We start from the raw sequence: 24,709 nt of genomic DNA, 5'->3' as shown, positions 1-24,709 counted from the left end.
AGAAACCGTCTCCTCTGTGCTGCAAACAACCTTCTAACCGTAGTAAATACTCAACAAACGCGTGTTGAAATGAGTGTATACAGGAATTGTGAGGGATTTCAGTGTTTTCTTGCCTTTTGCCCTTCAGTTCGTTGCCGTGTGGAAAGCGTCCCTGGGGCTGGACCAGAGGACCAGCCGCCAGCCTCTCCTGATTTATAGCCTTTTCCTGTGAACCGCTTCTCTCAGAGCTAGAAGCAGAATGTCACGTTCATACTTGCTTTACTTCTTGCCTCTCACCAGGCACTTACATCAACTCGGATTTGAAAACCAAAATGTCCACCATGCTTTTTGATCTTTGGTGGAAGTGTCACGGGTGCAGCAAGCTCACTCCCTACACACACACACACACACACACACACACACACACACCACCAGCTCCGTCTCCAGTGGATGCTATGGAGGAGGCCACCACATCTCAGTGAGAAATAATACAGAGCCCACTTGCTCTTGGAGAATGGATGTGTCTCCCTATGAGTCCTTGGTGGCTCTCATGAGAGTGGGGTAACCAAACTTTTGGGTTCCTTTCAAAAATTAAACCTCTGCCAGGATTTCAAAAGTGAAGTCAATGAAGTGACTTCATGTTTGAATGAAAGAGGCAGTTCATTGGGTGGAGTTAATGAGGGCAGAGGTGACTCATGGAGTCCTGAGTTGTGCATATAATTACAGCTCATTTAGAAATAAGCACGTATGTACATGACCTTTATTCTATTCTCCACCAAAGCTGCACAAACGTCCGCTTCCATGCTGACACAGACAACCAGTGGAGAGACATTCAAACGGCAGGAGCCCGACATCTGATCACGTTCTAGGAGATTAGATGGCGCTGAGCAGATGAGGCGTTGAGAAACACCACGTGTGCATTAATCAGACACCTCAAGAGGTCAAGGTGCCTGTCTGACGGCAGGCTGGTCTCCATGACTCTGCTGGTTTGAGCTGATATTCGTTCACCAGACTGACACTGCGTCTCTGAACTTCCCTTCCAGCTTCGTGCACATTCAACCCTTTAGAGAAACCTTTGCCTCTTCCTTCCCTTCAGCGATCCCCGATGCTTGGGTTCCTTGTCACGGTTCATGGTCCCCAAGTCGTGTTAGCCTTTTTCCCTTCGGATCTCATCCTCGCCCATCTCTCTGATTATTTTATATCTCATCGGTTCTCTCCCCTCTCGTCTAACTTGCACTGTTTTGATAGCCTCCTCGTTGCTGCTTTCCTTCACCCTTCAGCTCCTCCTATACGTCACTGCCAGATTCGTGTCCCTAACATGCCCCTTGCAAATGTCACAGCTGAGCTCAGAGATCACCCCTCCACTGTCTGCAAGCTTCTCAGCCTGACTTTCAAATACAAACTCTGACCCAAATCTGCTTCACCAGGTTTTTCTCCCAGGGTTCCCTTGTTCCTGTCTAGCCGAGGCCCCCTTCTATAACACACCCAGTGGGTTTCGGGCCCATGATACCGTCCTCCTCTAGTGTCCCCTATGCCCGTGAGGTGCTCCTGGCAGGCGCACGCCCTCTGGGAGGCCTCACCCAGCCACCACTCGGCTTCTTCACTTCCTCTACTTGAAAGCACCACGGCCCTCCTTCCCACCTCCGACCCCCAGTCATCACGTCCTCCACAAAGCATTCCCGATCTCCGAGCCAGAAGGATTCTCCTCACTGCCACCTCTGTGGCACCCTCATGACTGCTCGTGACACATATCACAAACTGCCTGACTTTATAGTTATTTCCCTGTTAGATTAAATAAGCTTATTGGCAATAGGCACTGTGTCTTACTCATTCTTTTATGCCCTGCAGCACCCAACGCAGTATGTTGTCAAAAAATTTCTGTTGAATGAATAAAGAAAGTATTTAAAGGGCCTGACCAGAGCAACAGACTTCTTGACCCTAATTGATAAAGGGCCTTTATTTAGTTCACTACTTCAGGCAACATCATACTGATCATCCTGTGTCTTTAGGGAAGATCCACCGTGATCTACCTCGTTCTTCATCAAAAGTGCTGCCACATTATTTGATATTTCACAGTTTTGTTGGATACATTTGTGTGTCATAAGCAAAATAAACATCACATATCTCAATATACCCACAATTATCCATAGCCTATCTGTTAGAGGTCAACCCTGCCAGCCTTTTGAATACACTGCTCCAAAATACAAATTACCCAAATAGGACAAAAACTGAGTATGAATAAGGTGGAGAGGTGATACGTGGAGTGAGGGCCAGATCCCGGGTCTAGGAGGTGATCACCTTACCACGCACTGTCTCTGTCCTGCATCCTGCCGAGCGTCCACCCCTTTCCAGCAGCACGGCAAAGTCCCTGCCCGAATACATCAAAAGGTCCTGAAATTAAATGTCCTTCTCCTCACCTCTCATCTTTTTCCAGTTTCACCCTAGTCGCTCCCCATCGCCGACAGCTTTTCCTGTACACGAACCTTTTTGAAGTGCTAAAACGCCACGTATTTCCGATAACAGTGACACTAATTGGCCACCACTGCGGTTCTGTGTCATGTCCATTTCAAAGACTCAGAGATTATTAACGTGTTAGTAATTGACAAAATAATTCCATAAAGTCATTAACAATTAGGCTCTCCACTGGGGAAACTAAAGCTCAGAAAGACTTATGTAACCAGCCCTAGGATGTGACAAGGTCAAAAATCGGGACCCAAACTGGAAACAAGGCCTCCTAATTCGGTGTTGCACTTGGAAGGTCATGCTTCCTTATCTTTTCCCCATGGTGTGCTCTAAAAGATACAAGAAACCAGTAGCAGGGTATTAAAAAAAATGCTATCTTCTAAAAATAACATCACATATTGAATCCCCAACTGCTCAGTTATCTGAACAAGTGTTCTATGTTCTTCTTCTTCCTTGTCTGGAGAGACCTGGCCTGCCTGTAAACATTGGAAATGGTCTTTCCCTTTTTCACAAGAGCTTCTGTGCCGCAGTCTCGGGTTCAGCAGAGCCCCTCAACCGTTCGTTCTTTCTGCTTTGGGTGCTAAGATGCAATTCAGGTCAGGTCACTTCTCCCCTAAAACCTTCTAGCACTTCTGCCATCCTTCAGAGTAAAAACCAAAGTCCTTACTGTGAGGCCTATCATGACGTGGCCCCTGTGCCTCTCTCTCCTTGTCCCTAATGACTCCCTCGCCCTCATTCACTACATTCCAGCTATGCTCTTGTGTTCCTCAGGCACACTCCTGCCTCAGGGCCTTTGCACATGCTCTTCCTGTGCCTGGAATGTTCTTCCTCAGATGTCCATGTGACTCACATACTGTTGAGGTCTTTATGCAAATATCGTTTCCCCAGTGACGCCTTTCCCTGGCCACCTTATCTGTAATTTCAACAGCTCTCCGTCTCTATCCCAGCATGTTGAAGAGCCGCCTTTGCCCAATTTTTTCCCTGTAGCATTTGACATTATCCAACACATTTTACTCATTTGTTTGTTGTCACTACCCAGTACGGCAGCCCAGTGAACACGGTCGGGACAGAAACCTACATCTTTGTGTGGGGGATACTATGTGCAATTGTGACTAATACTGTCATAACCTCTGCTTGCTCGATGGCTCTTTATACTACTGCTAAGCATGATTACAAAGTCACTTGTGGTTTGAATTACTTTAAAACTCAGAATACTATTAATTTCCGGTGAATAATTCCAAGAAACATGGTACTTGGGGAAGAATTAAGATGTTTTCAGAACAGCACAAAAGGCTGCCTGCTGTGGATCTAGGGGAAAAGACCATCCTGCTGAAATCATTTTCCTGTTTAGTAAACCACAACAGGCAGTTCAGTGGATATTTTGAGATTTACTGTACTCTGATTCATGCAAAATGAGATTCCACATGACAATTTGTTTCTTTAAAGTGTTTTGGAAGGAAGTCATTCCATTCCAGTTCATGTTTTTATTAAAAAATAAAACATAAAAAAGCATTTATCATTTCCAAGTCTAGAAGTTACTGAATTTATACCAAAAAGTTTCTTCCAGGTTGCTAAGATTTCAAAAAGAGAGCGAGAGAGACCTTTTAAATGGACCCACCTAGACAATTAAATTAGCATTCACTGAACGCCTTCCATGGTGTGTCCTGGGCCAAATTATTGAGCCACCCTTTTGCCTCATTTCGTGCACGCTAAGGGGTGACGGGGCCTGTGGCCTTTTGCAGATGCCTCCTCCCCGCCGTGCCATCGGAGGCCTGAGCGGTGGCTGGCGGCTCGGTCAGCACTGGGCCCGGCTCCCACCTCGGTGTCAGCGGCGGCCGCCACAGGTGAGAGCCGGCACCGCGTGCGCCGGAAATGCCGGCCGTAATACTCCGGAAATGGCCGCACTGCATGCACCGGAAATGCCGGCCCCACGTGCTCCGGAAATGCTTCCTTCCTGATGCCATCCCCATTTGGCGGCACAGCTCCGGGCTCGTGTTAGCCTCCGTTGTGTTCCCCTGTCTTCCCCGCTCCGGCCGATCCCTCGCCACCACCCTGAGCCCACGCGACAGCTGCAAAAGCCAGGACGCAGCTTCTCAACAAGGACTACTTGTTTGGAGGAGCACCGCATTGCTCACACGACTTGGAGCACACAACTGAGATGATGATTGGGGTTCTTCTCGGGAAATCCTGTCTCTGGTGGCGTCGGAATGTACCTTGAATGCCCTAAAACATCCATAAACAGCCCTCTGTCTTCCTCGTGCCTGTATTCCCAAAGATCTAACGCAGTAATTGCGTATAACCAATGTTCAAGAAATAGTTACTGAGGGGCACCTGGGTGGCTCAGTAGGTTCAGCGTCTCCGACTCTATTTTGGTGCAGGTCATGATTGCAGGGTCTGGGACTGAGCCGCGCACTGGGCTCCTTGTTGAGCGTGGAGACTGCTTGGGATTCTCTCTCTCCCTCTCTCTTTCTGCCCCTCCTCCCCCACGCCTCTCTCTCAAATAGAATAGTCACTGACTTAGGTTTTTGTTGTATGAATTTTTCAGTATTAAATGTCTTAAAGTACATTTATCTGTCTCTACAGAGAGAATCTAATCGTGTTATAACACTGAGCTTTCTGAAAGGAAAGCACCATGTATGTGTGCACAAGGCAAAACATATAAAGCGGAATTACTTAAAATAATTTAAAAGATGTGTAGCACGGCACTGTAACACCAGAAGAATCTGAAGCCTCGGATGAAAATAAGCTAACTCCACATCAACAGAAAATCTACACTGTTCATCCTGCATACACTGGTATGTTTACACAGCAGAACGCTAACACAATAAAAGGAATGAGCTACAGAGACACCCAACATGGATGTATTTCAAAGACAGGCTAGAGTGGAAGAAGCTTCATGCAGAAGAGCACACATTGTATAATTCGCTTTTAGGAAGCCTAGAACAGGCCAAACCAAACGATGGTAGAAAAAACTTAGAATACCGGTTGTCTCAGAGCCGGAGCAGGAAACTTAGGAGGTTATGGGAATGCTCTACGTTTTGTTAGGGGTTTGCATTACACAAGTATATGCATCTGTCAAAACGTATTCGACAGTACACTTAAGATTCTTGAGTTTTATTGCGTGTGAATTTTACCTTGAAAGAAATAAAAGTGAAAAAAAATAGACAAAAATTGAAACCTAGTTAATGACGGGCATGCCAAAGTGTTTAGGGTAACAATGTTCTGAGAGCTGCAACTTTCTGTGAAATGCATCAAAAATAAGGTGGATTCATGGAAGAAAGAAAGGGAAACATAGAGGTGTTCATGAAGCTGCTAACATGTGGAAAAAGAAATATAAGAAGGATAAGCCAGATACAAATGAGATTAGTCACCTGCAAAGAGTGAGAATGTGGTGGAAAGAATAGGGAAAGGGCAGCACTTCTCTGGGTGAACATTTCTTTATTACTCCTACTTTAGAATCATGGCAGTGTTGGGGCACCTAGGTGGCTCAGTGGGTTAAGCATCCAACTTCGGCTCAGGTCATGATCTCACAATTCGTGGGTTTGAGCCCCATGTCGGGCTCTGTGCTGACAGCTCAGAGCCTGGAGCCTGCTTCGGATGCTGTGTCTCCCTCTCTCTGCCCCTCCGCCAATCTCTCTCTCTCTGTCGCTCACTCTCAAATATAAATAAACATTAAAAATTTTAATAAAATATTTAAAAAAATAATCACAGCAGTGTTTCACATATTGCCCACATATACACCAAGAAAGTAAGTATAAATTTTTTAAATCAATCAAGATATGGAGGGAATCCAAAATAGAATACAAGCAGTAACAAATGAACCTAACTGTATTATTACACACCAATAACTCAACCACCCTGAAGAGGGTGGGGAAGAAAGGAACTAATCTAAGCAACTTTTGGCCACAAACTATAATGCTAAGGACAAAAAGAATCATGTACTAATATTGGACTCTAATTAGTAAATTCGTCCCTCCAAGGAGGTATGGATTAGCAACTCTGAAACTACTTTATGTGTGTACGAGGATTGGACAAATAAGTAAATATACTATGGATAAGACAGCCAGGTTTTCCCCTGCAGAGCTAGAAGCTGGCAATTAAGAAAAGGGGAAGTCCTGAATAAAACCGTGGTGTTCAGCTGGACTCAAGGGCATCTGCATGAACTCATGATTTAATATTTAGAGGAATGTGTATATGTAAATATATATGTGCACATATCTACTCACACGCACAGATGGATAAATACAGAAATATAGGTGTTACATATCAATAACACACATACACTTTCTAGCTCCATCCACTGGGAAGACAATGGTACTCCCACAGCAGTAAGCACACTTAATGCCCAGATCTTGGTTTCTAAACACCAATCTCTCATAAAAGAACCCAGAGCTCCTTAGAGAAAATAGGGAAAATACAAAATAAGTCTGCAACATCTTGTGTTGCCAGAAAGTAAAGAAGTGCTCAGGAAATGCCAGGGCAGGTCGAAAGGGTGCAGGAGCTGATCTGAAGGGAGTTTCCAATGATCCAACAGACAGAGCAACAAAATAAATTGTGATAATACTGGATTGGAACCCAAAGAATGAAAGATCCCTGACTCCGTCTTGACATAAATAAATAATTGAACAGATAAATAGATGGGGAAGAGGGGACACCTCTTCCTTAAGGTAGAACCCTAGCTAATCAATGTAGAAAGAATGGGGGTCATGGGAAAGCACCATTAGAGAGCCACAGAAACAAATGCTCCAGGCAAAACCCCCCCAATGCCTGCTAAAATCAGTAGGCGAGATTTAAGGAGAAGCCAGATATTTGAATGGTCTCAAAGGATCTCCTCCAAAACACTTATTTTTTACAAACTGAAAAATAATAAATTTACAGTGGAAAATCCCGGCAGACAACTCCTTAACCAATTGATAAAAGATACATCAGTAGCAATTTTACGGGGTGATATGATGCCCACACCCCACCATGTGATGAACAGAGAAAGGCATAATCTCATTTCTGTGGTATTCTTCTTTAAAAAAATGCAGTCTTGGGGCGCCTGGGTGGCTCAGTTGGTTAAGCGGCCGACTTCAGCTCAGGTCATGATCTTGCGGTCTGTGAGTTCAAGCCCCACGTCGGGCTCTGTGCTGACAGCTCAGAGCCTGGAGCCTGTTTCGGATTCTGTGTCTCCCTCTCTCTGACCCTCCCCTGTTCATGCTCTGTCTCTCTCTGTCTCAAAAATAAATAAATGTTAAAAAAAAATTTTTTTTTAATGCAGTCTTGGTGTAATCATGAGAAAACTTCAGACAAACCCAAATTGAAGGACATTCAAAAAATAAATGGCTAGTATACATCAAAAGGGTCAAGAGTATGTGAAACAGAGGAGCTGTCATAGGCCGGAGACAAAGAACATACTACAACTACATGCAGGGCGGGAGCCTGGATCGCATCCTCCACCAGGAAAAGAACCTTAGTGGGAAATTTGATGAAATTCAAGTAAGATGTGTAGATTCATTAATAGTGTTGCAGTATCGTTTCCCAAGTTTTTATTTAAAGTCCAGCTGGAAAAAAAAATCTTTTTAATAAAAAATAGAAACTCACTGTTAGAAAGGTTCTTAAAAATAAGGTTATATTACTGGCAGTGTTGTGTCAGATCATTCTAATGTTGACTTGATCATTGTGTTATGGTTCTGTAAGATGCTAACATCGGGGGAAGCTGATGAAAGGTATTTGGGAACCCTATGCACTATTCTTGCAACTTTTCTGTAAATCTAAAATTACTTCAAAACAAAAAGCTAACATGATAAGATGGACTGATGGGTGGATAGATGGTTATATAATAAATAAAAATACTAACTGTGGACTCTGGGCGACAGGTAGAGGGGTGCTCGCTGCACAGTTCTTTCAACATGTCTGTATAGTTGAAGCTTTTAAAAATAAAATGTTGGAACCATCCCTTTTTTAAATTAAGCTTTTTAATTTTAATTCCAGCACAGATAACATACAGTGTGGTATCGGTTTGGGGGGTACAGTATAGCGATTCAACAATCCTGTACATTACCTACTGCTCATCACGGTAAGTGTCCTTTTCATTCCCACCACCTATTTCCACCATCCTTCCCCCCCCCCCGCAAAAACACCCGACGTTTGATAAACTCAACTTGACTTTGATTCTGGTGGTAACTTATTTATTCCTAGTTGAACGTCAAGAGCTTTGTGACCAGTGACACCGGCAGGGTGGGATAAAATGGCTCTGGCTGACCAGGATGTCCCAGGAAAGAGAGCCTCATTCTGGAGGTGGCAGGCAGAATGAGCTTATCTGAACAACAAAGGATGGAGTAAACAATAGCAAGAGAAGAACACTCGAGGGGCACCTGGCGGCTCAGCTGGTTTAACGTCTGACTTAGGCTCAGGTCACGATCTCAACGGTTCATGGGTTCGAGGCCCGCATCAGGCTCTGTGCTGACAGCTCAGGGCCTGGAGCTTGCTTCGGATGCTGTGTCTCCCTCTCTCTCTCTCTGCCCTTCTCTCACTCACACTCTTTCTCCCTCTCTCTCAAAAATAAACATTTAAAAAAATTAAAAATAAAAAAGAGAGAGGAACACTCAAAACCTCAAAAGTGAAAATGTAATCCTTATGAGAGGAATGCTATGTTTCCAGATTCACAGCGTCCTCTGCTTCTTGAAGTCCCTGAGTACAGACAGGGCCTGTTGGGAAGTTCCCGCTCTGGCTCCCTGACAAGGCCTATCTCTGTGAGCGCAGACCGACCTTATCAAGCCACTGATAGGAGAGGGCAGAAGTAATGGACCCAGCCGAGACAGGGGCTGGTGTAGGTTGGTACAGTTGCCTTCTTTAATATTCTCTTATTGCTAAATAAACTGATTGGGTGAATCAGCCCCACACTAAAATGATGTAATGAGCCATAAATCTGTACTGCCAACCTTTGGTGTTGTGTTATGAATGTACACTCTTGTAGCTCACATATTTATCACCGAACGCGGGAAACGGTGGAGTTGTAATGAAATACGCACATGTTCCTTGGAGACTGAGAGTCAGGAGATGATGAGGGGAAAAACATGATCTTCAGGCTCTAAAAGATTCACAGATCAGGAAATGTCCTATGAGATAATTCAGAAAGCTTCTGGTTCCCAGTGTAGAACAGGAAACGCCAAAGGTTCGATTCAGCCCTAGGAGGATAGACATTTAGGGAAAATTCCAAAACCTAGTTCTCCTGGGAACTCAGAAAGGAATCGGCCCAGAAGGGGGAGATTCTGTCGGCTGCTGAACTTCCCTGATTCTACCAGTGAACCGTGATCACCTGAAACCTTGTAATACAGAAATCAGTTTCAGAGCTGCTATGGAACTGAAAGCCACTTTCCCAGCAGTACGTGGTCTCCTTTGAAGGCGTGGGGTATAAAGCCTGGGTATGTCAGTCTAGAACTGAGAGACCATACGGGTAGAGGAGGAAATTGGGTCCATAATCGTGACCCTTCAGGGTACACATTGAGCCCTAGGAAGTTAATAATCCTAAATAATAATACTTTTTAAAAATAAAAGCTAATATTCATTAAGCACTTCAACGTGCCAGGCCCTGGGCTCAGCAATTAGTCGTATGAACTCACTTAACAAGAATCATTTCTTCCCAGAGTGCTCACCAGACCTCAGCAGGACGCAGAGCTGACCTACCGTTTACTGGAAACTTCGAGAGATAGAGTGATGGCTGCTGAGCGCCTACAGCATTTAAGCCTCCTCCACAGCTTTTTTTTTTCTTGTACACACTGAAGGTTTGCCAAGGGTTGAATCGAAAATTATCCCAGCTGCATTTATTTCAAGATTGCCAAGCAGAGCTATTCCTCCAGCCGGTACCGCACTGCTCATTTCTAATTCAACAGGGCGCGTTCCTACCATGCTCAGAGGATACACATTTTTCTCACAGAGAGAAAAGCCATTTTGTGACAAAGCCGTACCCCTGCAGCATGAGTCGTCACAAACACGTAGATTCACTCGGAGATTCTGCAGTTGGATCTGATGTGTTGAAAGAGTCCAAGTTTCCCACAACTGTATCAGAAAGGGGGAGGGATGAACATGAATCCCTCAGATCATTTTTTTAAAGGTCAACTAAAAACCCGATCTCTTTTTCTGAGCTAGGACATTAAATAGGCACATTCGACTTGAGAGATCTGACATATGATTTCTCACTGCATCTTTCTTACTAAACTTAAAATCAGTGTTGATTTTTTTTTAAAGTTTATTTATTTAGAGAAAGAGAACAAGCAGGGGAGGGGCAGAGAGAGAGAGAGAGAGGGAGAGAGAGAGAATCCAAGCAGGCTCTGAGCTGTCAGCGCAGAGCCCGAAGCGGGGCTCGAACTCACAAATCATGAGATCATGACCTGAGTCGAAGTCAAAGAGTCGGACACTTAACCGACTGAACCACCCAGGTGCCCCAAAATCAGTGTTGAGTTTCAATTTTTTTTTTAATGTTTTTATTTATTTTTGAGACAGAGAAAAACAGAGCATGAGCAGGGGAAGGGCAGAGAGAGAGGGAGACACAGAATTCGAAGCAGGCTCCAGGCTCCGAGCTGTCAGCCCAGAGCCTGATGCGGGGCTCGAACCCACAGACTGTGAGATCATGACCTGAGCTGAGGTCGGACACTTAACCAACTGAACCACCCAGGTGCCCCAAAATCAGTGTTGAGTTTTAAAGATTGATTGGCCTCACTGGTGTCCCTATGGGAGGACTTAATTGTTAGCATGAAATGCAAGTTAACATGTCATTGGAAATTCAGACTTGTGTGGGTGCCTTGTCTGTAAGACAATGATCCAGTTCTCCTGAGTAACAACTCGAGTGTCTGAGATTTGTGCTTTTCCTTATTGTACGACACCCACCACCCAATGTTGGGCAAACCACCTCATGGATTCGGGGGAAAAGGAGATTTCTGAACACAGCTCGAGACAGCTGTTGGACATTTGCACATTTAAAGCTCCCTGCCTGTTTCTAATCATAAAACTGAAACATGGGCTCCAAGAGGTACTGTGAGGGTCACACAGTGTTTGTGCACGTACACAAATGGTAAATGTGTCCCTTCCATGAACTGTCTTAGAGTTTCTTGCTGTTCATCCTCCAGAGCCTGATGCTAGCCTATTATTTGGGGGCGGGGGGTCACAGCGTCACCCCAAAGCAGACACAAGCCTCCCTTCATGAACCAAGTCTTCATGTCTCGGTTTCCCTCCTTTCTACCTGTAACCACACCTGTATATTCACCAGCCCCGTCTTCGCGATTTAGAGAACAGTGTTTCCGATTCTAGTAGCCGTGTGTCCACTCCGGGTTTGTATGTCTTCAAGCTCGCTCTCTCCACTGCTCTTTCCCTTTGCCTACAACTGAGCTTCGGTATTCAGCACCTGAAGGAGAACTTTACTTTTCGCAGGACCTCCTAAAGCACTCTTTAAGAGAGAAGGCAGCGTTCTCTCTCCTACCTTCTGGTGCTATTTCAGCTCCTGCATGATTCCTGAAACCCTCTGCTCCTCTCCATCTTCTTTGCCAGGATGCTGGTCCAAGGTTGTACCATTATTCCTCACCTGGATTCTTCTATTTGGTTTTGAAATGCAAAACCGTGCGCAACCATCCACAGGTTAGCAGTTTCCTGAATGTTCTTAGACGCAGATCTTTATGCTCATTTAAAAGACCCAGCATGGACTCCTGTCGCTGGGCTTCCCTCGCTCTCTGTACACTTCATTCTTGCTTCCTTCATTGCCTAGGATGTTCTTCTCTCTGCCCCCGTTCTCTTCACTATTTCACTCCTATTCACCCTTCAGGTCTGAGCTCAAAGCTCACTTCTTCAGGGGTCCTTCTTTGACCCCACATTAGGTCATGCTTCAGTGCCGGGCACCACATTTCTTCCCAGTTTGTGATGACATGCTTACTCTGTGACATTATTTGATTACTGCCCATCTCTCCCACGAGACCCTAAGATCCGTGAGAGCAAAGCCTATGTTACCTTGCTCACATTTATGTCTGCAGTGAATGGCCAAGTTCCAGCCCTTCTCAGGAACTCAGTAAATATTCACTCTTGTCAAATGTTAACCTTCCAGAAAGAGAAAGCTGGACTTAACTTCCCGGCTCCCTGAGTCCCATCCTCCACTTATCACAGTGTGCCTCCATTTACACTGCTCTCCTGAAAGTCACCAATGACTTCCTAATGGTCAATCGAACACATTCTTTTAGCCCTACCCGACCTTAAGATACCATTTAACCTTGTTGCCCCGCGCCCACGCATTCCATTGCCTTCCGCATCCGCCTGACTTCCCAGATAGATTTCTGCCTTCCCAATCTCTTTGGCCTTTTTCCATGGCTCTTCTCTGAGAACTCCTTAAATGTTGATTTCCCCTCAGAGTTCTGACCTTCTTGCTCTCCTCTTCCCATTCTACATCAGCGATTTCTTAACCTTTGGATACCTCTAAGAACCTGACCAAAGTTACAAACACACTCCATCCCAACATGCCAAGTGGAAACTCAAAGAAAGTATTGCTCATAACTTCGGTGGCTATAGAGCCCTGACCTTCAATCACCAGAGCCACTCTGGATCCCAGTTAAGGACCCCATTCCAGGGGTGCGTGGGTGGCTCAGTCGGTTAAGCGTCCGACTTTGGCTCAGGTCATGATCTCGCGGTTCGGGGTTTGTGAGTTCGAGCCCCACGTCAGGCTCTGTGCTGACAGCTCGGAGCCTGGAGTCTGCTTCGGATTCTGTGTCTCCCTCTCTCTGCTCCTCCCCCACTCACACTCTGTCTCTCTCTCTCTCTCTCTCAAAAGTAAAACTTAAAAAAAAAATTAAAAAAAAAAGAACTCCATTCCACCTGCTCTCCCCAGGCACTGTCCCCCATTTCTAACTACCACTTCCACTGTTAAATCTCTTTCCAGCCCTGACTTCTCTCACACTTGAGCCCTGATTTCAAATGGCAATTTCTGTCTCTTCTTCGGTGGCCCACAATACTGCCAGCGCAGAAACACTCATGTCCCCAAACCTGCTGTTTTTTTTCCTGCTTTGCCCCAAGCTAGGTAGCTTTCTAGTTTTCAAGAATTCCTTTTCTTCACCCATGGCATCTCTATAAAGTCATCCAGGGTCCCAGGAAAAACAGAAAAGAAGAAAAAAAGAAACTTTAATGTTCTCAACCCAATTTTCAAGTGGTGTTTCAAAATGCGTTCCACCTCTTTCCTGAAAACAAACCAACTCCAGAACAAACTGATTAACAAATAAAACATCCGCATGTAAAGAAGGGAAGTATGACATCACGTTGACAGGTCCCGCCCACCCCCGAAGACTACAATAAATGCGCTAAGGTACAAAGGAAAAGTGTGTCCTCAGCATGAGACAGGGAGAGAAAGACTATTACTTTGGTGTCCATCCACCCACAGCACGTCCGAGGGGCCCTGCTGTTGTATCTGGCTACCCTACCGTCCCAGGTATTCTCCAGAACAACGTCTTGCCAGGCCTCCTCCTTGACCCCGTATTTCATACACTAACCCTCTGCTCTGCCGTAGTTATTCTTTCGACCTGGCATGTGTCTCCGCTCTGTTTTGACTTTGCCAGTTCTTCCTCAAGGCCCAGAACGAATGACTCATATACAGGCAGAGTATGTCACTGGCCAACCTCCCCTCTCTATCTAAAGCTGGGCCCAAGCTCTGCCTTTTCCACAAAGCCTTCTCCCATCCAATTATGTCAGCAAATGTTTACCTGGCACGTGTTATGTGTAAAGTGTCGTGTCCCGTGCAGGGGCCGGAATGTACTAGAATAGGGAGATCGAAAGATGAAAATAGCATGGCGTGTGACTCCAGAACAACTTTTGCGAAACAATACTAATACCCAGTAAAACACAAGGCTGCAAGACACAAGCAATGGGGCACAGACTGACCTGCCCCGCAAAAAAAAATCTCTCCTTTCTCTGAAACTGCATCTGATTTGCCTTCCTTTGGGAATCTTTGATTCTCACATGTTAATCTGTAGCCACAACCGGTTTGGAGGCTTTCTGAGGCCAGGTGCTGTGCTCTCCCTTTCTCTAGTGAAGCCTCGAGAATGGTCCTCTGGGCAGAGGAGAGGTATGGCGGAGAGTCAAAGAAACGCAGCAAGATGCCATCCCGTTTTAAGAAACTAGTTCTTATAGGGGCGCCTGGGTGGCTCAGTCAGTTAAGCGTCCGACTTCGGCCCAGGTCACGTTCTCACAGTTTGTGAGTTCCAGCCCCCCGTCAGGATCTGCACTGACAGCTCGGAGCGTGGTACCTCTTTCGGATTCTGTGTCTCCTTCTCTCTCTGCCCCTCCCCGCCTGCCCTCTGTCTCTCTCTCAAAAATAAACATTAAAAAAAAGGAAACAAGTTCTTATAAAGGTGGTTCACCTCATACTGATCGTAATAGTAACAAATAATAACCAAGCCTGAAACTAAGCATAACCTTTGTTCATCAAGAAAGTAATCATGCATGCAGAAAAGCACATGAAGGGCCGTTGTGAATGATGACCGGCCTTCTAGCATCCTAAATCGAAATTACGCTTCCAGGTGACCGCTGAAATCTTTTAGTAAGAACCGAGAAATACAATTGGGGAAAAATGGACCCAAGGGTCTATGCACCTAAAGCCCACCTTTGGCACACCTGGGTGGCTCAGTTGGTTAAGCGTCCGACTTTGGCTCAGGTCATGATCTCACGGTTTGTGACTTCGAGCCCCACGTCGGGCTCTGTGCTGACAGCTCGGAGTCTGGAGCCTGCTTTGGACTCTGTGTCTCCCTCTCTCTCTGTCCCTCCCTCACTTGTTCGCGTGCGCGCGCGCGCTCTCTCTCTCTCAAAAACAAACAAACATAAATAAATAAAGCCTGCCTTTACCACAGCCCATAAAGGTAAGAGCAACAGTTAAGACAGTTAATAGCCAAGCAAGCAGGGGTCCAGCAAAGCAGCTGCTGCGCTGTGGCCGGGCCAGGGTCTGGGGCCAGCTGTTACAGTAGGTGGTTTGCTCGCGCCTGTGAGTCACACACGAGGGAAGCTGCAGTCCTTGACCAGTACTGTAGGCGCTTAGATCCGGTATTTGCTTTTAGACCGTGGGAGCAAAGACTAATAAGGAAAATACACCAGAACAGCTGGGAAATCAGCTCCCTTCTGACTGCACAAAAATCGCGACTGCCAAGGCATTTTCTGTCCTCGAGACAGGGAGGTCTTCGAAGGATATGTGGTTTTTGTTTTTTTGTTTTTTTGTCCTTCAAATTCATTTCTCTTGCCTTTCCTCCATCCAGCCTCACCGATCACTTTACACTCCGTGCTTGAAATGATACTAAGCTTCAACTGTTTTGTAACACGAAGGATGGCCAAAAAGAAAAAGATCCAATCAAATCAATGTATTTCTCGTAACCTTTCAAACACTGCGTATTTCATGACTTTGAGACTCCAGATACAGGTGATGTCCATGTTTGCTTGTGTGGTGGCCCAATTTTACTTCGTCTTACCAAGACAATTTCATACCTTCATACAGTCTTGTTGTCTATAGAACTGAAATGGGAATTCAGACTTCATCAAACACTGCTGGCCTGAGAGAGAATTCTATAGCCGAAGAGAATGCAAATTAATACTCACCCCTTCTCCTGGCTTCAAAAGCGTGTGAACAGCTTCATCAGAAAATCATCGGTTCTCTTGCAAGACCACTTGGATTCCAGCAAAAATCCTGAATAATCCGAGTAAACCAGCTGTTGGAAGAATGCATCCATTCTAGGAACTATGCTTTATCATTCGGTGGTTAGAATTAAAAGTAATTTTTGGACGAGGCAAAAATTTTTTAAGTTAACTCAGTGATAAATCCATTTTTCTGGATACAAATATCTAGCAACATATCTGACTTTATTAACATTAATTTTCACGGCATACACAGTCTTCCAGTTTCGAAAACTCTTCCTCCGAAATGGCTCTTTCTGCTCGGTGTTAGTTATCAACAACACAAATTGGGGCATCTTCTGTAAAAAATACTATTCCTGGGGGGTGGGGCACCGGGATGGCTCAGTTGGGTAGCATCTGACTCTTGATCTCGGCTCAGGTCACGATCTCATGGTTTGTGGGATCGAGCCCTGCGTTGGGCTCTGTGCTGACGGCATGGAACCTGCTTGGGATTCTCTCTCTCCCTCTCTCTCTATGCCCCTCCTCAGCTTGTGTGTACTTTCTCTCTCTCAAAATAAATAAACTTTTAAAAATGTTTTTAAAAAAAGAATGCTATTCTTGGGGGGAGTATATAAAACTTATCTAGCCGAGGAAAAGGATACAGACCAGTTCTGCATAGACATAGTCATAGTCATGACTATACTCTTGATTATCTGTATCTTGTCAGATGTCATCCACTAGTAGCTTTTCAGCATCAACCCGGCCCTTGGCCTGTAAGTATGGCCCCCAGCAGCTCAGGCAAAAAGCTAAAGTTGCAGAAGGGAAAATGCAAAACTAGTAACAGCCCACTTATCTAAGAATCACATATGGCAACCTCAGCTCATTGGAACTTGCCGGGAAGGCAAGGAGAAGTGAAAGGAAAAGAAAAAGGTATTTCAACAGTCAGAACAGAAATGGAAAGCAAGTGTGCTAAAAATATCATCTGTGTGTATGTGTGTGTGTGTGTGGGGGGGGTGGACACAAGGAAAAAAAGCGGGAAGGATAGAATGAGTGAACACCATGGCAAAAACTCCAACTCACCCAAGGGACCTCACATACCTGTCACGGTGACAGTGAGGAGAGCTACCAGCACATAGGAGGCCCTCAGCATGCCCAGTGGGCAGCTGCTTATTCTAAGTGGTGACCCAAGACCTCAGTCATTGGATAAATTGTACTTAGCATCATTTTACTCAGGTATGGAAATAGAGTAAGTTACCTGTTTTTTTCCCCAACAGGCTTTCTATAAAAATAAGTTTCTTAGGGGTGCCTGGGTGGCTCAGTTGGTTAAGCATCCGGGTCTTGATTTTGGCTCAGGTCATGATGACAGCTCAGAGCCTGCTGGGGATTCTTTCTTTCTCCCTCTCTCTCTCTGCCCCTCCCCTGCTCACACCTTCTCTCTCAAAATAAATAAACTTTTTTAAAAAAGTAAATAAATACCTTATACAGTGAAGCAAACATCAGCAGTGCACAATTCTACTGGTTCTAAAATGGGATCCGGGCTGACGTCTACTCTAAGAAACATGGAATCCTAGTGCACCCGCACCGGAAATGGCCAGGCATAGAATTTTACAGAAAAGGGCAATCTTGCGTTTCCATTTCGGGGGTGGGGGGGTGGGGGGGAGAAATGTATCGTATTTCATTTCCATATATAGATTAAAGAAAATTGCCGTCTTAGATGCATTACTTTAGGATGCAAAAACATGCCGGTAACTAATAGGCATCTTAAGTATGTGGAAGCTGAGCTCCTCATCTGTCCCCCGAAACCTGCTCTACCGGCCACCTGCCCGTCCCCTTACCGGCAGCTCCATCCTTCTGGTCACCCAGGCCAAAGCCCCTGGGTGCCATCCTTGCCACCCGCTTTCCCCACATCCCACATCCAGCCCATCAGCAAATCCTCTTGGCCCGTCCTTCAAAACAGATCTAGAAGCTAACTGTTTCTCACCACCCCCACTGCTAGCTGCTGGGTCAAGTCACTGCCATCCTTCCGCCTGGATTTTTGAAAAGCTTCCTTAACTAGCGTCCTGGCTTTCTGCCTTATCTCCCTTGAGTCAGTAATCTATACATAGGTCAGAGGGATCCTTTTAAAACGTAAGTCAGTTGGATTTCCCCTACCTCCTCTGCTCAGACCCCCGGCAGAGTAAAGTTCAAAGTCCTCACTCCTTCCTCCTTCTCCTGGCCCATGGTTCTCCAGCCTCCCGCCCGCCCTTCGAGCTGTTCCTTGAAACCACCTGCTTTGCAGGCTTCCCTTCTGCCTGAAATGTCCTTCCAGCTCAATCTATAGCTGTGTTGTTCAGTGCTGTATGCCCCGCCCCCAGAACAGTGCCGGGCAGAGTAGAGGATTAACAACTGAATTAATGAGCACCATAGTGGAAGAGTAAATGATATAGCTTTGGCTAGGTGGCACTATCCTTTCTTTAAAAAAAAAAAATGTTTTATTTATTTTTGAGAGAACACGAGAGGGGAGGGGCAGAGAGGGGGGACAGAGGATTTGATAGGAAGCAGGCTCTGCGTTGACAGCAGCGAGCCCGATGCGAAGCTCGAACTCACAAACCGTGAAATCATGATCTGAGCCGAAGTCAGATGCTCAACTGACTGAGCCACCCGGGCACCCTGGAACTACCCTTTCTATTAAAATGAACCCATTACAGGCACACTCCTACCTGAGGCACGCCATCTACACGAGGCACATGGCACTCGACAGGTTCTGGAGGTGCAGAGGTGAACAGGAGAAGCTTGCTCCTGCCTTCATGGAGTTTACAGGCAGCTCTACGGGACAAGGCAGGCCAGAGGAAGAGTCAGGATCACATCACAAGGATGCTCAGTCTGGTCTAGGGGGTCAGGAAAGGCCCACCACCAAGAAGTGACATTAAAACTGAGACCTGAACGATAGTACAGTTGGCCAGGCAAAGACAGAAGAGAATATTCCATGCAGAAGGAAGAGCAGAACTAGGTCTGGGGTGGAGAGAACTGAGTCCAGCTGGTTGGAGGAACTGAAAGCGACAGAGAGAGTGCGACAGACAGACAGAGAGACAGACAGACTGACAGAGAAGAGAAGGATCCTGAGAAAGAGCCCTGGCCAGCCAGGGGGGCCTCCCGAAGGGCTCTCGGTCAGTAGGAGTACGATCAGATGTGCATTCGGGGAACGTCTGCTCTGTGCTGTGAAAAGTGGGTTGGAGGCAAGAAGGGGAAGTACGTTAGGAGGCCAGAGATGACAGCGGCTTGTGCGAGGCTAGTGGTAGTGGGAGGTGAGCACGAGGCAAGAAGTATGGGCTTCTACAAAGTCATTAGCCTTATTCAGGTACTCGGCTTCCCTCAAACCTCCAGGATTCCAAGCCATCCGACAACCCGAACAAACAGGAAGTCTGGAGTTACAGATGAGCCAAGAGAAAAAGGACAAGGCTCTTGTTACAATTTTACCCATCATTTGAGAAATGCTGCAAATATCTGAATGTTGTCATTTTTCAGGAAAATGAAAACCAAACAAAACGTTTTAGAGCATTTGCTTATGGCGCCGTGAACAAAAACCCAAACCGCATCTTAACGTGGCTGAAGAAGATAAGGCATTTGAAGGTGTTTTTTGGTTCCATTTTTCAAGTGAGGATGTTGAAGCACAGAGAGGTTGTCACTCTCCGAAGCTGAGACGCGATAGCACGCTTCCCGATAGCACAGGGATGTCTTGGTGATAATATAGCTAAGCAGTGAGACTACTAGGACTTAAGACTGGCCTTCTGGACCCCAAACCTGGTTGCAATCTGCTGACTTTCCCACACAGCGTAAGTGCCCAGCAGAATCCTTTGACGTGTCATGCTGTCTGACCGAATGCCTCATCCGGGTCTTCGCTAGTGAGAAATACTTCCACTTGTCTACTTACTGTCCCTATGGACACAGCGCCAGGATCTGTGGGCATCGTGATGGATGAGAGCAGGCCCTGACTTCGACGGGCTTATGGTCTTGTAGACGGACACAGGTACCGCTACCTGCAAAATGCTTGGGGACAAAAGTATACAGTGTTAGGGGCACATGCCAGGGGCACAACCTGGACTTGGGGAGGGGTAGAGCTGGGGAAAATTCTTGAGGCATTGTCATTTAAGTTACCCATGGAATGGGGCACCTGGCTGGCTCAGTCAGAAGAGCAAGCGAGTCTTGATCTCGGGGTCATGAGTTCGAGCCTCACGTTGGGTGTAGAGATTACTTAAATAAGTAAATATGAAATTGCCCAAGGAAGACTCTTCCCAATGACTGCTGCGACCTCGCTCCAGAATGAATTCCCAACATGGACGCCCTGTCCTGCCTGTGTCATGTTTTCCTTCCAGAATAATGATGGCACCGTGCTTTCAGAAAGAGCCTGAGCGTTGAGAGAGACTTGGCGTGCAGTGTCTCATCGGATTCCCACGACCATCCTAGGGAAGCAGGCCACCCCGTTTTACAAGCGAAGGGGGTGGGGACTCAAGACATTAGATGCAATTGGACAATTTCACACAACCCATCAGTAGGAAGCTAAGCCTAGAACCCACGTGTTAGACTCTGGTCCGTTGTTCTTTCCACCAAATCACAAGTTTTTCACTTAGTTGACATTCCATACTCCTTACTCTTTCCTTCCTGACCGGTTTCTTCTCCTAGAGAAGCTTCCCTTCCTGTGCTGTGTGTGGGTGGGAGGACACTTGGAGTCCAGGAGCTGGCTGGGGAGGAGATTTACGGAATAATACACGAATGAACGAAAGAGCTCTGATAGACAAATGGAGAATTTTCCAACACGACTTCTGATGATAATTTTGCAGGAAAGGGAAAGAGAAAGAATGACAGGAATGAAGTGCAATTTACTCCTCCTTCCCAGGCCTGGGACGAAATGTACTCCTAGGTTCTAGGAGTACGTATGCTGGTTTTAGCTAACCAATTAGTCACAGGTTAAACGAAGCAACTTTTTGAAAAAACGGCGCAAGAAGGAGTCCACGCACAGAGGCTGGTCATCAGAGAAATATAAATAAATGTATCCCGAGCTATGAGAAGCAGGAAGACAAAAGCACTTGAAATAAAAACTGAGGGTTGATGGGGAGTGGGAGGGAGGGGAAAGTGGGAGAGGGGCATGGAGGAGGGCACCTGTTGGGATGAGCACCGGGTGTCGTATGGAAACCGATTTGGCAATAAATTTCATAATATAAATAAATAAATAAATAAATAAATAAATAAATAAATAAATAAATAAAATCTGAAGGAAAAAAAAAATTCCGCCAGCGTCAAGGTCGCTTTTACTAAAGAGCGAATCTCAAAATAAATGTGAGGGGAATGGAGGCATCCGTAGGGTTAATCACCACCATGGGTGTCCAGGCTGTCAGTGTGCGTAACCTGAGGATCAGGGACACCATCTCCGATTCAAGGGGTTACCTCTGTTCAAGGTACTGCAGGGCCGCCTCACTTTCTGACCCTAGAAAGTTCTAGAATTCAGTTTCTACAAGTCAGGTCTGAAAGTGCAGCCAGATCTAATGCACTTTTTCTCTTGAACAAAGGAGCAGCCATTCCCAAGGCCCAGTCCAACCTGAAATACCAGATTTCCTAATGAGAAGTCAGCCCAGAGGCCCGTCCTGGCACCCTCCTGCCATGTTTAACCCCTTCCTGCCCTCCCGCAGGTCCCCAGATTTTTACTTTCGAACACCATGAAGGTCCTTTCTTTCAAAAAATATATATGTATATATATGTGTATGTATACATACATATACATAGTGAAAAAATATATATATATACATATACAGTAGAGTGAAAATCCCCATGTCTAACTACTTTTTAGCTACAAATATGCATTAACGTTCCTTTATACATACATAATCATTCCAGAGAGTACCTAATAAGAAAACTGTAGGAAGTAATAAATAGTACCACCAATCATCACAAAGTTATGTATTAATCTTTCTAATTCATACCTTTTTGTGTAAAAAGAGAATAAAATTAACTGTTCTGATCATTTTTCAAACAACGTCACCAAGAGATCTTGAGTCGCTCCACAAACCATGTATGTCAGAGGTCTCTGGGGGCAGCTGGGTGGCTCCGTCGGTCGAGCGTCTGACTCTTGATTTCAGTTCAGGTCATGATCTCACAGTTCGTGGGTTCGAGCCCCCCATGAGGTTCCATGCTGACGGTGTGGAGCCTGCTTGGGATTCTCTCTCTCGCTCCTTCTCTCTGACCCTCCCCTGCTTGTGTTCTCTCTCTCTCTCTCTCTCTCTCTAAATAAAAACTTTAAAGAAATTAAAGGCTATCACTCATTAAACTCTACGCAGTCCTATCCAATAAGTGAAAATATTAAGCTCCAGGCTGAGCTTCTTTGATTCCCACTGTTTTTGGTATTCCTCACGTCCCTTTTTAAAAGTGAGTCTTGGGATTCTGGAGTTTAAAGTCTTTGCGATTCTTCTTATCCGTACTTACTACACACAGTGGCAGTATTAGCAGGTTTCTGTTCTTGCACCTCATTTATGAAGATTTAAAAGAAACGTACTGAGTGTGAAAAGTTTTGATTATTAAAAGTCTGCGGTCAGAAAAAGAGTGGAGTCTAAAGCATAAGTCTCTTATTACAAATGAATCTTTTATTACAGATGAATAAGGAAGAGAAATGAGGCTGAATATCTCCTCCCCTGTATGAGCAAAACACCTTCTTCGTATGTCTTTTCTTTCCTCTGGCTTATGAAGGAAGGAAATAATTAAAAACAACAACAACAACAACCGAGATAAAGCGGCGCCTGGGTGGCTCGGTCGGTTGAGCGTCCGACTTCGGCTCAGGTCATGATCTCGCAGTCTGTGAGTTCGAGCCCCGCATCAGGCTCTGTGCTGACCGCTCGGAGCCTGGAGCCTGCTTTGGATTCAGTGTCTGTCTCTCTCTGCCCCTTCCCCGCTCACACTTTGTCTCTGTCTCTCTCTCTCTCTCAAAAATAAATAAATATTAAAAAAAGAAAACGAGATGAATACTCAGTGATAGCAGAAGTGTGGAGGAGACGGGACACTTCCAAGTGCGACTGGTAGGAGTATCAATGAATAAAACCTTGTTTGGAAGGTAAGCTAATAACTAATATCCATTTATTTCCTTTGACTCAACCATTCTACTTTGATCAACTTGCTCTAAGGACATAATTAAAGGTGCACAAGACTTTTGGGTAAAGGATGTTCACTTCAGCATCATTTATAATGGTGAAAAATAGAATCACCCACAGAAAACGAGGAACCTCACGGCCGTTCCCTGAATCGCATGGTCCAGGAACCAACACCAGAAATCTTTGCTTCTTACCTTTGGTTCTGCTGTGTGGTTAAGGTAACTCAGAAACCGAGTAAACGAGTTGGGTAAATTGCAGATAAGCTGCCGATCAGTCAAGGCTCTGACTAAAATTACTAATATTCAAACCGCAGTAAACTTCTCTGCCCAGGAGTGTAACAGTCCTTTATTTGAAAAGTTTCTCGTTTTTCTAAGAACTCTACGGACAAATAGCAAGTTGTTGCTACAGGTTTTAATATTATCCAATTATTTATCTCACAAGCACAAGAGCAGAAATAAAATGCCTTTAAAGTATTTTCTCAAATAAGATCTATGCAACTCACATAATGGCTTTTCCGTGGAATCAGTGAAGCACCCAGCTTGTCCCAGCCAGGGTTCCAAAAGCTTTGCACACATTAATTCACTGAATCTCCACTACAGTCCCAAGAAGTGGGCACTATTAATATCCCCACCTTACAAACGAGTAAACCCAAGTACAGAGAACTTAAGCCATTCGTCAACTTAACCCCGCTAGGAAATGCAAAGCTAGAATCCAAATCTAGGTGGTCAGCACACTGTCATTAAAATACAAGGATTAGGGGCACCTGGGTGGCTCAGTCGGTTAAGCGTCTGACTCTCGGTTTCAGATCCAGTCATGATCTCACAGTTCATGAGTTCGAGCCCCACATCGAGATCTGTGCTGACATGGCAGGGCCTGCCCGGGATTCTCTCTCTCTTCTCCCTCTGCCCCTCCCCTGCTCACGCTGTCTCTGTCCCTCTCAAAATAAATAAATAAACCTTTAAAAATAATAAAATAAAATAATTACATAAAAACATAATAATTAAAATAGATGGCACCCAGACTGATATTGAAAACACATTGGGATCGTTGTTAAGTAGAAGCAGAGGGAGCAGGAAGAGATTGTCAGGGAAGGCTTACCGAGGAGGAGCCGATGCCAAAACCTGGGGATCGCAGGCAGGCTGGCGAAGAGCATCCTCGACCAAGAGCAGTTTGATCGAAGGAGAGACCTAGGAGCCACCGGCTCGGCCCTGAGGCTAGAATAGCAGGGATGCTAGAGGAAAGGTGGACAAGGACCATGAAGCAGGGGCTCTGTGCTCCATCTTGTCTTTATCTTTCTTTCGTGTCTGGGTTCTACCTTGTCTTTCTCTTCTCCTCCTTCTCCCCCGCCCCCTTTCCTCCCACTCTTCCTCCTCCTCCTCCCTCCTCCTCCTTTCTCCTTCTCTTCCTCCTCCTCCCTCCTCCTCCTCCTCCTTTCTCCTTCTCTTCCTCCTCCTCTGCTTTCTTCCTCCTTCTCCTCCTTTCTCCTCCTCCTCCCTCCTCCTTTTCCCCCTCCCCCCTTCCTCCCACTCTTCCTCCCCCTTCTCCTCCTC

The 24,709-nt window shown here is 45.6% G+C and overlaps 1 long non-coding RNA gene across 1 annotated transcript; it reads right to left on the bottom strand.

Moving 5' to 3' along the window:
* Positions 1-13,559: 13,559 nt before the first annotated feature.
* LOC111561676 lies at positions 13,560-16,539 on the bottom strand. Its single transcript, XR_002744303.2, has 2 exons — positions 16,033-16,539; positions 13,560-15,948 (listed from the first exon to the last, which is right to left on the bottom strand). It is a non-coding gene; the product is annotated as an uncharacterized LOC111561676 (long non-coding RNA).
* Between the last annotated feature and the right edge of the window lie 8,170 nt (positions 16,540-24,709).

This window comes from Felis catus, chromosome C1 (assembly GCF_018350175.1).
Source record: "Felis catus isolate Fca126 chromosome C1, F.catus_Fca126_mat1.0, whole genome shotgun sequence".
Classification (NCBI taxonomy): domain Eukaryota; kingdom Metazoa; phylum Chordata; class Mammalia; order Carnivora; family Felidae; genus Felis; species Felis catus.
The sequence above is the reverse complement of the archived record's forward strand: the minus strand, read 5'-3'. Positions and strand labels throughout refer to the sequence as shown.